Genomic DNA, 14,589 nt, shown 5'->3' on the forward strand with positions numbered 1-14,589 from the left:
CACCATTCCTTGGAAAATGACAGATGAATTGAAGCCAAAATACTTTTCATGATATTTAGAATCTGTTTGGGTTTGTGATTGAAAATATAATGTGCTTGCAATTTGAAAAAGTGATTTTCAAAAACGCAGTTACGCGTTTGACAACAATTGCAATTTGGCCTTTAAAATCGCATTTTAACCTTTAAAATTTTGTGTCCAGCACCTCCTTGCCTGCTGTTTGAAAATGCAGATTTTTTGCATTTTCAAATTGCAATTTTTTAAAAACACAATTCCAAATAATTCATTTTTTATGATTTGGTTTAAAATCACACTTTTTATCTACGAAATCGCAATCTCAAACACATCGTTAATGAGAATGAGAAACGTACTGATGTTTATATCTGGATTCTACATCTTTATCACTAAACTAAAGTTTACTGCATCATTATAGTTGTTGAGCTTGATTTTTTCCATTCCGCGTCTTCAAATTCGTGATTGGTTTAACTTGCATGGCTCAATCAATTAACACTGCAGGGCTCTTCATCCCCATTTGGTAGAAAATTTTCGTACAAATCCTTGGTTCCTGTCCTCTTCACTTCCTAAACCGTTTCTTCAACTTAGTGACAGACCACAGTAGTTTGTTTTCCGAAAAAGCTTAGCTTCTCTCTCTTCAAGAACAAAAAGCAGATCCATATCAGCAGAAGCTGCTAAGCAGAGTTGGGACTTCAGCAGATTTTTGAAAACTTTATATTTTTTCATTGGACCCCCATCTCCTGCTAAGGTTAGACATGGTGTCTATTATAAATGTGATAGCATCTAACATGGAAAGCTTATCTTGCCCTCACTAACAAGAATTAAATATTTTGGAATTGTGAAGTTCTTTGAATTTCTGATTGAGAAACTATCCAGTCCATCACCTAGTAAACCAGAAAAGGCCATGGATACTTCCGGTATTATCCTGGTAGCTATAGCTGGAGCTACTGGTGGTGTGGGTAGAAGAGTAGTTGACATCTTACGGAAGAAAGTATTTCAGTCCGAGTATTGGTATATTTCTGCTTTTACCCTCCTAATGTATTTGTAATGCATGCTTACCTGAAAGAGCTGCAAGCCAGTGTAGCATTATTCAAGAAAACAATTTTCCACATTCTCTTAAAACTTTTTGTGTACAATACTGCCTATTAACTTGTTCGATGTATATACTCACTCTCATATGAAAAATTCTCAGGTCAGAAATGAAGAGAAGGCAAGAAGGATGTTGGGCGGGCCCAGATATTGATTTGGTGAGCTAGCTACCATTTAAATTCATACTTTGATGAAATTGTTGCATTAAATTTCTCTTTCCAACTGATTAATTTTATGCATTTGTCAAAATTATTGTGTTGAAATGTTATATTTGGGTGAATTCCTGAATAGAGTAATATGATCGACAACTATAGTTTTCTAGCTGCCATTTATTGATAATCAGGTCAACTCATGATGGGTCTGGAGGATGTATGTTTTCTGTGCAAGTATGGTGGGAATGGACTTCCAAATTTTGGGTTTATTTCCACTTCTCTGTTAGTAAAATTATTCATGTCCATCCATATTATGTACTTCGATGTAAAATTTCTTCTGGAGTTTTTGAATTCATATCTGGTCCCGATATACTTAGATATCTAATGGAGCTACTTTTCCTTTGACTGAAAAAAAAAATGATCTTTTTAGAATTTTGATATTTGATACTCTCAAGTATTTCAGTAGAGCTTCATAATCTAATATCTTACCAAGATGTTTCTAGTATATTGCTTAACACGAAATTGCAATGACAATTAGAACCTTTCGGCCTTATTGTATGTAATGAGCATTTTATATGAAAACTTGATTGTGTTTTCTTTCTTTACTTTGCATGCTTCCAACAGTGCCCTTTTCTGCAATATCTCAGATTGTTGGAGACATTACGAAGGAGAGCACTCTGGTCCCTGAGTATTTCAAAGGAGTGAGGAAAGTTATTAATGCCTGTCATTGTTGGGCCAAAGGAAGGAGACACTCCTGACAGGGCAAAATACAGCCAAGTATGTTTTTGAAAGCGTTTAAGATTGTGAAAACTCATAGTTTCACATATAGATGTGGAAGAGTTCAATTAGAGTGTCAACCCATTGTCATCCCATATGGTGGGCCTATTAATAATGAAAGTTGTATACATGCCATAATATTTTCCATAGGTTGTTCATTAACACGATACAAAATATTTTGGTGCAGGGAATCAAGTTCTTTGAACTGGAGGTGTGTTTTATTTTTCCTCAAATTGGAAGTTCATTTCCCCTTTACTTTGCAAATTATACAAACATGTGGCACTGGATAACTATGAGACCTTATTTAATTGATGAGAGCAGATAAAAGGTTATTCTCCTGAAATGGTGAAATACATGGGGATGAAAAATTTAATCAATGCTGTAAAAGGGAGTGTCGGACTTCGAAAGGGAAAACTACTATTTGGATTTGAAGGTACGTCACTTTTTAGGTGAAAATATGTGATCTAGAACCAAGATTTTGCATTTCACTGAGTCCTTAAGCATGCGGTTAAGAGTAAAATAAAACTGAAGAAAGGTACATTGCAAAGCAATCAAGTCCATGTGCAGTATGCCAGCAAGAAGCACAATGAGAACAAAATTTCATGAAATTATAGATGTCATAAAACGTGGATATTAAAATTTGATTTATAACATGGTCTTTTTGTGCACAACGTTTATAAATCTATCATGTTTGTTTTGTACTCTACAAGAGATCAAGAGATTTGGTATTAGTCAATAACAATTCATCCAAGATTATCGATACTCTGTTACATAAGGGGGAAAATGTGTTGACTGGGTGGGTTAGGTAGCCCAATAGACCAATTAATACAGGTCATCATTGCTTTGAAACTTAACCAAATGTTGAATGTCATTGCTCATTATCTGTTAATGATACACAAATATGTCTGTCGTTTAGATTTTTTTCCTTCTTCTATGTTGCAGATAATAATTTGAGAGAGCTTGCTTGGAGTGCTCTAGATGATGTTGTAATGGGATGAGTTAGTGAAAGCACATTTCAGATTGACTTAATGGGCAACGAAGTTGGTGGACCAACTGGGGTCTTCAAAGGTTTGTTCTTGTTAGAAACTTCCAACTTTCTGTCTGTGTTTTATTTTCTTGGAGGCAATTCCTTAAGGACAATGGCGAGTAGCTTTCAATCTCCAAATGCTTTGATTTATTCATTTCTTTAGCCATTTTTGGTGTATTTTCTCCAGGTGTTGTTTCCACTGCAAACAATGGTGGCTTTACTAGTATCAGAACAAAGGTAAAATGCAATGATTTATCTTGACTTCTTCATAAGCCTGTGTCATATACCCTTTTCTGATCCTTGTTCTGGACTCCTTTCAATGTGTATATGCTGCTAAATGGTCTTCCATGCCATCTCAAATGACCCTAATTCATATTTCTATATGAAGTGTTGGTGGCATTTGTCCAGATGATCAAGATGTGACATTTTTTGTAATTTTAACTGATTTTATTGATGCTCCTGATTCTTTAGGAAACGGAATGCAATGATTTCATCTATGGGATGTTCAAACATGTCTTCATTTGATTTATTACGTGTAACAACCTTCAATCCACCGCTGAAATGAATTTTTTTATGTTTCTCTGGACTGCTTAGTTCATATAGTTCTGTTATTCACGTGGCTCTGTGGATCTGCTTTCCTTGGAAGTATTTAAGCTTCAATTGCTTCTTCTTGTTTTATTCTTCTGTTACCCCAGCTATCTTGTATTGCAAGTCTTGTTGCTTTTGTACATAGAGGCTTGTGTCTTTCCTATGATTCATCCGTACTTAATGTCCCTTTTGTCACCATATGAAATAGAAAAGAAGTTTCTAGTCTATGCTGGCATATTTCTCTGTACTTTTAATCTTTATGCATATGAACCTTTATCGTCCGATTTGTGTGAATTTATTTAGCAACTTGCTGATTGACATCAGTTCATTGTGTACCAGTTTTAAACACCGACCCCTCCACTCCCCCCTCCCTTTTTCCTATGGCTCTGGGCCAGACTATAAGATAAACATCACTTAATTGCCAAATTTCTACTTTGAGTGAAGTCTTCATGGATGAGGGAACATTTATTATTAATAAAGGTTGCTCCTTTAGTAAACTAGAAATGAAGTTAACTATAATGTTTATTTTCCAAAACATATTTCTACTTTATTACAAGAGGACTGTTATTAGTAAGCAAAAAAGGTGACATTCAATCTTGGTGGTCTTTGATCATTTTTATTTACAGCTTAGCTGGATGTTTTTAAGGTTGATTAGAAGTCTTCATTTAGGGTACAGACAAACCAAAGTGCATTATGCAGGTCAAGCTGCATTCTAAGTTTCACCTGCATTTTTTTTTCTTCCAGAACGCTTGCAATATAATAGTTGCAGAAGCACTCTGATACTTTCTTGTTGCTTGTGAAAAAAATCTGCCCTTTTGCTTTCACTGTTGTAAGTTGGAACAAAAATATTGTTGATTTTCATTTATCAAAAAAAAATATTGTTGATTTTCAATGAAGTTTAATCTCAATATTGAAAAAAAAAAAGAAAAAAAAAAAAAAAAAGAAAACTGTGCCCAACTTTCCTGCATTTTCTACCCCATTGGATATCCTTCAATTTCTTGTTTCTCCTCTCTTTTCTTGGTTTGTGTTCTGGCCTTTGGAATGAGTTAATTTGTAAATACACTTTCTTATATGAAGGAAAGAAAACTCATGAATTTGGTTTTCAGAATTTCTCAGTCGCAGAGGATGTTTCTGCATATGAGGGCTTGGACCTTCGCCCTAAAGGTGATGGTCGCAGGTATAAACTTATCATTTGCACTAGCCGCAATTGGGACACTGTTGGTTATGCAGCAAGCTTCGACACCATAGCAGACCAATGGCAGTCGGAGAGTGACATTATAAACCCCTTGATCAAATAGTTGCATTTAATAATCACAATTCACAAGCTGATGTGCCCTTTCCCACCCAGATACGCTTGCCATTTTCTTCTTTGAGGCCTATATTTCGAGTGCGAACTGTATCAGATGCCCCACCTTTTGACCCAACCAGTGTTATATCATTGCAGGCATGTTTCTGGTTAATCACTGTTTGTCTATTTTGTGCTGCATGGTTATCTACCTTGTTTCTGACCGACATATCCAAATTACTGCAGCTCATGTTCAGCAAGTTTGAGTATGATGGGAAATTGAATCCAACTTTTGTGGAAGGTGCATTTCAGCTTCCACTATCAAGCATTCGGACGTATATAAAGGATACAATTCTTTCCATTTGGGTATCTTTTTTTTATTAAAACTGTTATTATTATATATACACACTTTAATCTAATTGGTCTGCTAGGTGCATTTTCTACCTTAGATAATTCTTTTGTTTGTCTTCTGTAGGTTTGTACATGTGAGTTCAGCAGGAGTTACACGACCTGAAAGGCCTGGACTTGATCTGAGTAAACAACCTCCTGCTGTCCGCTTAAACAAGGAATTGGGTTTTATTCTCACATTCAAGTTGAAGGTTTAAAACTAAAACCTGCAAGCTGTTTAAAAAGGATATAATTATTTGAGTTGCAGCTCACTGGATTAATGCACTTATGGAGAACCATGCTGCTGCTAAGAAATTGCCAGCAGACTTTTAAAAGTTGGATTATTGATTGAACTACCTGAAATTATGGTACATGGGCTGAAGGGTTGAGCCTTTTTATAGTTTTACCCAATTGACTTGTAGTCATACAATATAAAGAAGATAGAAATATTAATTTCTTTATTTAAGTTTAGTAAATATTCTTACTCAAATGTGCATCTACCAAAAAAAAAAAGATTGGGAATTTATCACTTTTATGAACACATTCATAGACAATCAAGACTGAATACATCACTAAAACAATGGAGGTTGACATCTGCTGCACTAATTGACAAGATTGCACTTTTAATCATTTACATGAAAGATGGTTAGGCTGATGCATGTTGAAACAGTATATGCTTTTATCAAGTGAGTGAATCAAATTTGCGATCATATAGGTCATTGACAATTAAAATTTTCTATGTCATTGACTTGTTCTTCAAAAACTGAAGTGATAGGATAAACTAGTGGATCAATGCATTGCAAGAAAGGCTTGAGACATTCATTGTCATTCTGTACTACTAGAGTTGACAATATGCTTCCTAGAAAGTGAATTGAACATGTCTAGATGGGAAAGAAAGTAATATCTAAGATAGCATTCTCAGTTATGTATAGTTTCTATGATGCAAATCAGTATAAAAATGTGTCTTAGAGAAGCACCACTATAAGTAAAATAAGAAAATTACATCTAACCAACAATAAATATACTAACTCAAACTTGGTACAAATATTGACGAATCAAACTGAAATGGAAAAGAAACACAATTTAGATATACATAGAAAGTTGTCTTAAACCACCTTATGCCAGTTCTGTGATGTTTGACTATAATTGGTTAGTTACATAAATAAATAAGTTTGTGAATAAAGAGTAAATGAAATAAATAAAATGCAAGAGAAGATGTTAAATTCAAATTAGTTTGATGTCGTGTCTTCTCCTAGTACGTACCTTAAGCTATACTTTTTCTTTCTTTACCTGTAAGCCATAGATCCAAAGTGTAAAAGCTACATGTTTGCTCTTCATTTTCTTACGTTGCCAATTCTGCAATAGGGGGAGGATGAATTACGTGAAAGTGGAATGCCATATGCAATCGTTAGGCCATGTGCTTAACAGAGGAGCCTGCAGAAGCAGAACTCATTTTTGACCAGGGAGACAATATAACAGTACGACATTTTAAATTACACCTCAGTTTTTACTAATTAATGTTAGATATATCCAACATGAGGGTTCTATAAGCTGAACTTGCTCTTGAACTGAGTTTTTGGACTGTTTGTTAGGCCTCCAAGGCTCCAATTTCTTATGACAATAATTTTTGCCTATGTAATAAATATAGGGTAAGATCTCAAGGGAAGAGGTTGCTCGTATATGTGTTGCTGCTTTGGAAAGCACATATGCTTGTGATAAGACGTTTGAGGTAATACTCCTGCTTCCCTTTTTTTGGCATATTATCAACTTTCTAGTGATAGACATCTTAGTTTGTATTGTTTGAGGTGATTCTGAATAAAGCATTAGCATGTAGCATATTGATAAAGATCAAATTTTACTAAGGATGCTTGCAGTTTTTTATGCAATCCAACTCAAAGAACCACATTTTAATACATAAATAAAATCTGAATTTTTAACTTATATGAACTTTTTGTAAAAATCTGAGCTTTTTACAAATTAATAGGAGTGCTTGTTTGTAAGCCCCTTTAGAGATAGGGGAGTGCTGCTTCTGATTCTATTTTATCAGTACTTTGCGCAACCTATATAATCGCAATTGCTGATTCCAACATTGATGTTGGAGAACAGGTTGCAAATTCTTTTACATGATATGGATTTCAAGCTCAAAGGGTCTTGTTATCCATCCTTTGATAATCTTCCTTCTGTCCTTTAATCATTTGAATGACTCGCGGCGAATTTCATCGTCCTAACATAAATGATAAAATCTTTTGGAGGGTGCACTATTGCACTCTGTTGGAAAATTGAGGAACGGTTGCCAAAAATGTTTAAAAATAGTGTGCAGATCATTTTGTCAACACAAAAAGTTGGAAATCCTTTTGCAATTAGATGATCACTTTAGATTTTTCCACTACGAGTAGATAAGGCAAGTGCTAACTATTTACCATGGAACTTCTTCCTGAGTTGATTAAAAGCTTGACTGACTATAACATGAACTGAAAGTGGGAGAATATGTAAACTTGTCATCCTTCCTTATTACTCTTTAGCTTATCAAATTTTACTGTTGAACATATAGGTGTCCAAGATATGCTTTTGGACATATCCCCTTTCTTATTGGAGTTTTGGACATTATCAAGTTATCGTGTCCTTTTGTGTCTTCTGCAGGTTAAAAGTGTGATTCCATTTAGTGAGCCTTTCACAGTAGACCCCTAAAACCCGCCTCCAGAGAAGGACTACGATGTATACTTCAAAAACTTTAAAGAGGGCATTACAGGAAAAGAAATCCTGGAACAAAGTCCTGTTCCATTCTGATGCTGAAGCAAGGTGATTATATATTTATTTATTATGTAGAGTCTCGGAACAAAATCTTAGTAAGGATTTGACAAGAAAACCTTTGTGCTTGTTCCAATGTTAATTGACCCAGTAAAGCAGATTGAGGAACTCTTTTACTAACTACGGTTGATCAATGCAGATGTATACATCCCTTGGGAGAAAGCGGAGGAGAGGTTTCTGAAGAAACATATATATAAGCATGGAAAGGAAATATAATGTTCTTGAGCTTTGCATTCAATTGATGTCTATGTATAGATGAATCAAAAAAGAGGATTGTTGAAAATAACAACTCACATAAAAAAGGTTAACGATTGTACATTTTCTTTTCATGTTTGTATACTTATGTTTATTGAGAAAAATAAATGGAAGTGAACATGTTTACAACTCATTGTTTTACTAGCAATATTAGGACACTTTCTGTAATATATATATATATATATATATATATATATATATATTAAGACATATTCTTGTAGAGCGGCAATTATTTACTTGACCTGTGAACTTGGCGTGAATTTAACATGAAATTAGCGGGTTAAAGTTCATGGGTCTAACATATTTAATTAAATAAGTCGGGTTAGATTTGTTTTATATAAGTTTATATATATGTTTCAATACGACCTAAATTTGACACGCAAGATATAGTGCTAACAATTTTTTACACGACTTTCAAATTAATGGGTTAAGATTGAGGGGTTTGACATGTTTATCTAAATGGATCAGGTTAGAGTTTACGTATGTAATTTTATTTCCATGCTTTAATATGACTTGAAGCTGGTGTGCGAAGATGAATTATCAGCCCTACATTAGTGTTATGTTCCTAGGCCTTCTGATATCCTTGGACCATGTCTGCAATTTAATTTCAGAGCCAGTTTTTGGCGTCTCTTTCTCCGGTTTAACCCTAAAAGCCAGCATGGCGACTCAGTTTCCAATGAATTAGGAACCAATCTAAAAAACCTATAAACAACTCCTAACAACACCTAGAAGGGGGTTGAATAGGTGTATGCAAATAATACACGAAATTAAAATATTAAACAATTAATCAATTATTCTAGGGGTTAAATAGGTGTATGCAAATAATACGCTAAATTAAAATATTAAACAATTAATCAATCAGTCGCCAAAATATGTAAATCAGTGACACAGATATTTTGGTTACGAAAAGGAAACCATTTAGAGAACTCTCTAAAATGTAAAACTTTTCCGGGGTAGCTAAACCCTGGAAATCACTAAATCAGTAAAAGAATAAAGATTACAAGAAGTCCACACTTACAAAAACCTTTGCAATTAACACTCTCTTGCATACAATCCTTCTATGTAACATCCCACCCCAATGACACACAATATTGTCCGCTTTTGGCTCCCCTCGAACCAGACTTCCCAGGAGGTCACCCATCCTGGTACTACTTCAGCAAAAGCACGCTTAACTAACATCCCACCCCAATGACACACAATATTGTCCGCTTTTGGCTCCCCTCGAACCAGACTTCCCAGGAGGTCACCCATCCTGGTACTACTTCAGCAGAAGCACGCTTAACTGCGGAGTTCTGATAGGATCATGACCATCACGGCTTTAAAACGCGTTGTTGTCATTAAGGGTGTAGTATACATTTAAACACATCCCCATCTCCATACCCAGGCGATGTGGGACGTCACATTCTACATGATCTCCCTTCACTGAAACTCCGATTGACTTTACTTCAACAATCACCAAGTATGATCAAACGAAAACTTTAAGAGAGAGACTAAACGCTCTATATCAAGGACTCTCCTAGCACAAAACTGCGAACTCTTGATGCAGAATTCGTGCATATACCTCTCTGTATAGTTTCATATATATAGCCTATAGACCCCTAGTCTAATTACAATACAAACTCTGTTGAGAATAGACTTAGCAGCTACAGGGCGTTCGGACGGGTAGTAAGTTTGTTCGGACAAGAACTCATTTCTACGTAAAATTTACTTAAAAACACTAGGCGTCTGGATGGCGAGAATGAGTGTCCGGATGGAGCTAGGTTAAAATCGCTAACTTTAGTTCTTTGGCACGGCACTTCTGGACGACTTGCACACGAGGTTTAGGGGTGCAAAGGCGGTTACGGTTAGCGGTTAGTGGCAATAACCGCTAACCATAACCGCCCTAGCGGTTAGTAAATTTCACTAACCGCAACCGCCTAGCGGTTAGCGGTTAGCGGTTAGTGGCCGGTTAGCAGTTAGTGAAATAGATAACCGCCCGCTAACCGCTTTTTTAAAATTGGGCTTTTTTTTTGGGCTTTTTGGGCTTTTTTTTACCCTCATTTTTTTTTCTTGTATTTTTAATATCTTCTTGGGCCCAATTGCTATAAATATTTGAATTGTCATTGGATCATATGATTAAGTGTTGATCTTATAAACTTACAAACAAACAAAAATACTTCAATTGTAGTTATAAGTAACACATTGTTTAATCCAATGTCAATTACTTAATTTGATATTATATGAATCACATTGTCATTGTCATTGTACATGAATAATTGATTAAGTATTGGAATTGTAATTGGATCATATAGTTAAATATTTATCTTATACATTTATATTATTCAATATGCATATAATATAACTATAAGCAATTATATATATATATATATATATATATATATATAAAATTCAAAATTGTTCAAAATTGTTAATTTTCTTTTTTTTTTGTTTCTTTCAAAAAATGGTTAAATTTCTTTTTCTAAAAAATGTTCAAAAAATACATTAATACTTCAATTGTGATTATAAGTAACACATTGTTGAATCTAATGTCAATTACTTAATTTGATATTATATAATCATATAGTCTCATTAAATTATATCATATGATTCATATGATTAATTATTTAAATTCTTATCATATTTACTTATAATCTTTTTTCTTTGAATTGAACTTAATATCTAATGGTAAATGGCAATGTTCAAACTCCTAAATCCTAAATTCTTAAAGTATCTAATAATGCTTTAATAAAATTGTAGACTTGTAGTTATAAGTAACATATTGTTTAATTCAATTGAATCAATTGTGATTATCATTGTACATGAATCATATGATTAACTTGTAGACTTATGACTTATGAGTTATGTCATATTATATATGTATTATTTATTATTATATAATCATATGATTTAATGATCAAGTCATCATGTGATATAATCATATCAATTATAGTGATAATATATAAATTACTAAAATTATAATGATAATACATTAGTACTTAAATTATGTTTATAAGTAACACATTGGTCATTGTTTAATCCAATGTCAATTACTTAATTTGATATTATACGAATCATATCATCATTGTACATTAATAATATGATTCACTTGAAGTCTTGAATAAAGTATTTGAATTGTCATTGAATCATATGATTAACTATTGATATTATACATTTATATTATTCATATACATATGTAGACTTATAGGTTTATAACATACATTGGAAATAAGTCTCTAGATATTTAATTGTTGTATTAGTATGAATTAGTATACTTATGAGTTATGTCATATTATATATGTATAATTTGTTATTACATAATCAAATGATTTAATAATCAATCTCATGTGATATAATCATATAAATTATAGTGATAATATATTAATACTCAAATTGTGATTTAATTATTTTTAAAAAAAATTGTGATTTAATGATCAAGTGATTATGTTATATGTATAAATATTTTTATAATTATAATTATAAAAATATATTATATAAAAAGGCGGTTACCGGTTAGCGGTTACGGTTAGTAGACCTAATAACCGCTAACCGCTAGGCAGTTAGGCGGTTAGCGGTTAATGCGGTTAGACGGTTAGGCGGTTAGGCGGTTATAGCGGTTAGCGGTTAGCGGGCGGTTAAAAACCGCCCGCCTTTGCACCCCTAACGAGGTTGCAGACAAGGCTCTTGGGTTTTTCTTGTTCAACCATCTCGTCCAGATGGTCTACAAACGGAGTTGTAGACGAAGCTCTTTGAAAATCAATTTCAACTGTTTGCTCATTCACGCACTACACACTTAAACCGAACATGTTAATCACAAGTATTTTGTTCACTCGAATCCAACCAAGACAAAAATAAAACTAACGCTATTGTTACAGTTGCATTGTCAAAGAGTTTCCTTTATGGAACAAATTGTATGGTTGTAGTTGATGTTTTTCCTTTAATATTTTTTCTCAATATAGAGAAGAAATATACGGCTTGAGTAACTCATGTTTTTGAGTAGCTCTTTGTCATTTCTAAACCATATTTGTTATTTTTCTTAGATATTATTTGCTTAACATACTGGTCTAGGTTTCTTTTTCGGCCACATAAACGTACGTTTTTTTAGCAAAAGATGTTGATGGGGCAAGTGATCAAAATTTGAAGTGTAAGTAAAACAAATTAAGAGGAAGGCAAATTGTTAAAAGTAGTCAAGCGTTTTTGAACAAGGAAGACTGTGGAAAGTAGGGGTGTCAATACGGTTACGGTTAGCGGTTAATGGTTATTGTCAAAAACCGCTAACCGTAACCGCCTTAGCGATTATTAGATTTCACTAACCGCAACTGCTAACCGCTAAGCGGTTAGCGATTAGCTACTAACCGCCGGTTAGCGGTTAGTGAAATAGGTAACCGCCCGCTAATCGCTTTTTCAAATTTGGGCCTTTTTTGGGCTTTTTTTTTTTTTTTTTTTTGGGCTTTTTGGGCTTCTTTGTGATTTTTTATTTATTTATTTTTTTTTATCACTATAGCATTTTTTACCCTCATTTGTTTTTTGTATTTTTAATGTCTTCTTGGGCCCAATTGCTATAAAAAGAGCCTATATTGAAAAATCAAAAATATTTGACCCCAAATTTACATTTACTTGTACTTAAAAAAAAATTCCTTAAATATTAAATCATAACCGGTTAACTTTAAAAAAAAAAAAAAAAAAAAAAAAAAAAAAAACTACATATAAAAAAAAAAAATTCAACACAACATATAAAAAAACTATCTTAGATCTAAGAATCTAAGATAATGTGATATATGTTTTCTAAGTATAAAATATCTAATAAATAATAATGCTTTGATTTAATTTAATTACTAATATATATATATATATATATATATATCTTGATGATTTAGCAACAGGTGATGAGATGAGCAAAAAGGAGAAAAGTAAAAATAATATCCAAGATCTCACGATCTGACCAATAAAGTGCATATAAAAGTTGGAAATATACATATATATATATATATATATATATATATATATATATATAAGGAATTAATTGAGGAAAGTGGTAGAACGACCCCGTTTTAGGGAAAATTTTTGCCGGGATCCATCGATTATATTTCGCGCTAGATATTTCGCACAAAACTTGAGTTTCTCTCGCTCACCTCCCTCATCACTCTCACTCTAGATATTTCGCACCAAACTTGTGTTTCCCTCGCTCACCTCCCTCATCACTCTGACTGTCTATCTCACTCTCACTCTTGATCTCTCTCCCTCAAAAACACCCCCCTCTCACTCGATCTCTCTCCTGCTGCTCACCTCTCTCTCACTCCGGCGCCCAGTGACCCGCACGGTTGGCCAATCCACCGGCCATCTTCTCCAGTCGAAACCGGCCGGCCATCCCCCTCTCCATCTCCCCGATCGATCGACGTATCCTCTCTCTACGGCGCCCAGATAGTGCTCTCTCTCTCCGGCCGGCGATTATTCCGCCATTACTGTTCCTGCACTAGTGAGTCTCTCTCTGTCTCTGTCTCTGTTTTTCTTTGTCTCTGCTGTCTCTTTAAGTTGTCGATTTGGGATTGTAATAGTCTGATTTTTGATGTATTATGATTTTTAGGAGAATTAGGGATTTTAAATTCAGCAAAATTCTTGATTCAGTTTTGGGGTTTGTTTGAGTTTCTGGGTTAATAAACATTAAACCCATTAAGATATTTCAGTTGCAAAGCAGTCAAGGCACTTGAAAACTTGATTTTTGAAGATTGACAAATTGGGGTTGTGTTGAGCTCTAAATTGAATCGCTCTAAATTGAATCATTATATATTTTCCTTTTAAATCCAAATGATGCCTTTGATTTTCCCCTTCATGCTTTGGTATTACCGTTTTTGTTCTTTACATTTTCAAGAGTATATCTCCCCCAATTATTAGGCTTTCTTTTAAAGATGTCATTGTTAATAACCAAAGCTTATTATGTTGCCCGACCTGACAAGCATTTGCAGATTTTAATCTTGCAACCTTTCCCATGGTAGCTTTTTAGAGCTTATATGAAACCATGGAGAAGATAATTTATGTGAAGCTGATGTCATTCTGATGATAAATTTTAGTTGTCTTTCTGCTGTGTTGTTTGATTTCTCATGGTTCCTGACTTATTTGTAAAGAGGTACTTCAGTTCTCCAGATTTTGTATTATGGCATCCCATTTTTTTTTTCTGGAATGTTTCAATTCTGTATTCTTAATCCAGTTTTGCTTAGACTTGATACACTGATATT

General features: G+C 33.9%; 1 pseudogene; it reads left to right on the top strand.

Moving 5' to 3' along the window:
* The first annotated feature begins 223 nt into the window (after window positions 1-223).
* The window catches only part of LOC148588025 (protein HIGH CHLOROPHYLL FLUORESCENCE PHENOTYPE 173, chloroplastic-like), a 35,904-nt pseudogene continuing 21,538 nt past the window's right edge, over window positions 224-14,589 (top strand).

Source organism: Corylus avellana, chromosome 1 (assembly GCF_965113065.1).
Source record: "Corylus avellana chromosome 1, dhCorAvel1.hap1.2, whole genome shotgun sequence".
In the NCBI taxonomy this organism is placed as follows: Eukaryota; Viridiplantae; Streptophyta; class Magnoliopsida; order Fagales; family Betulaceae; genus Corylus; species Corylus avellana.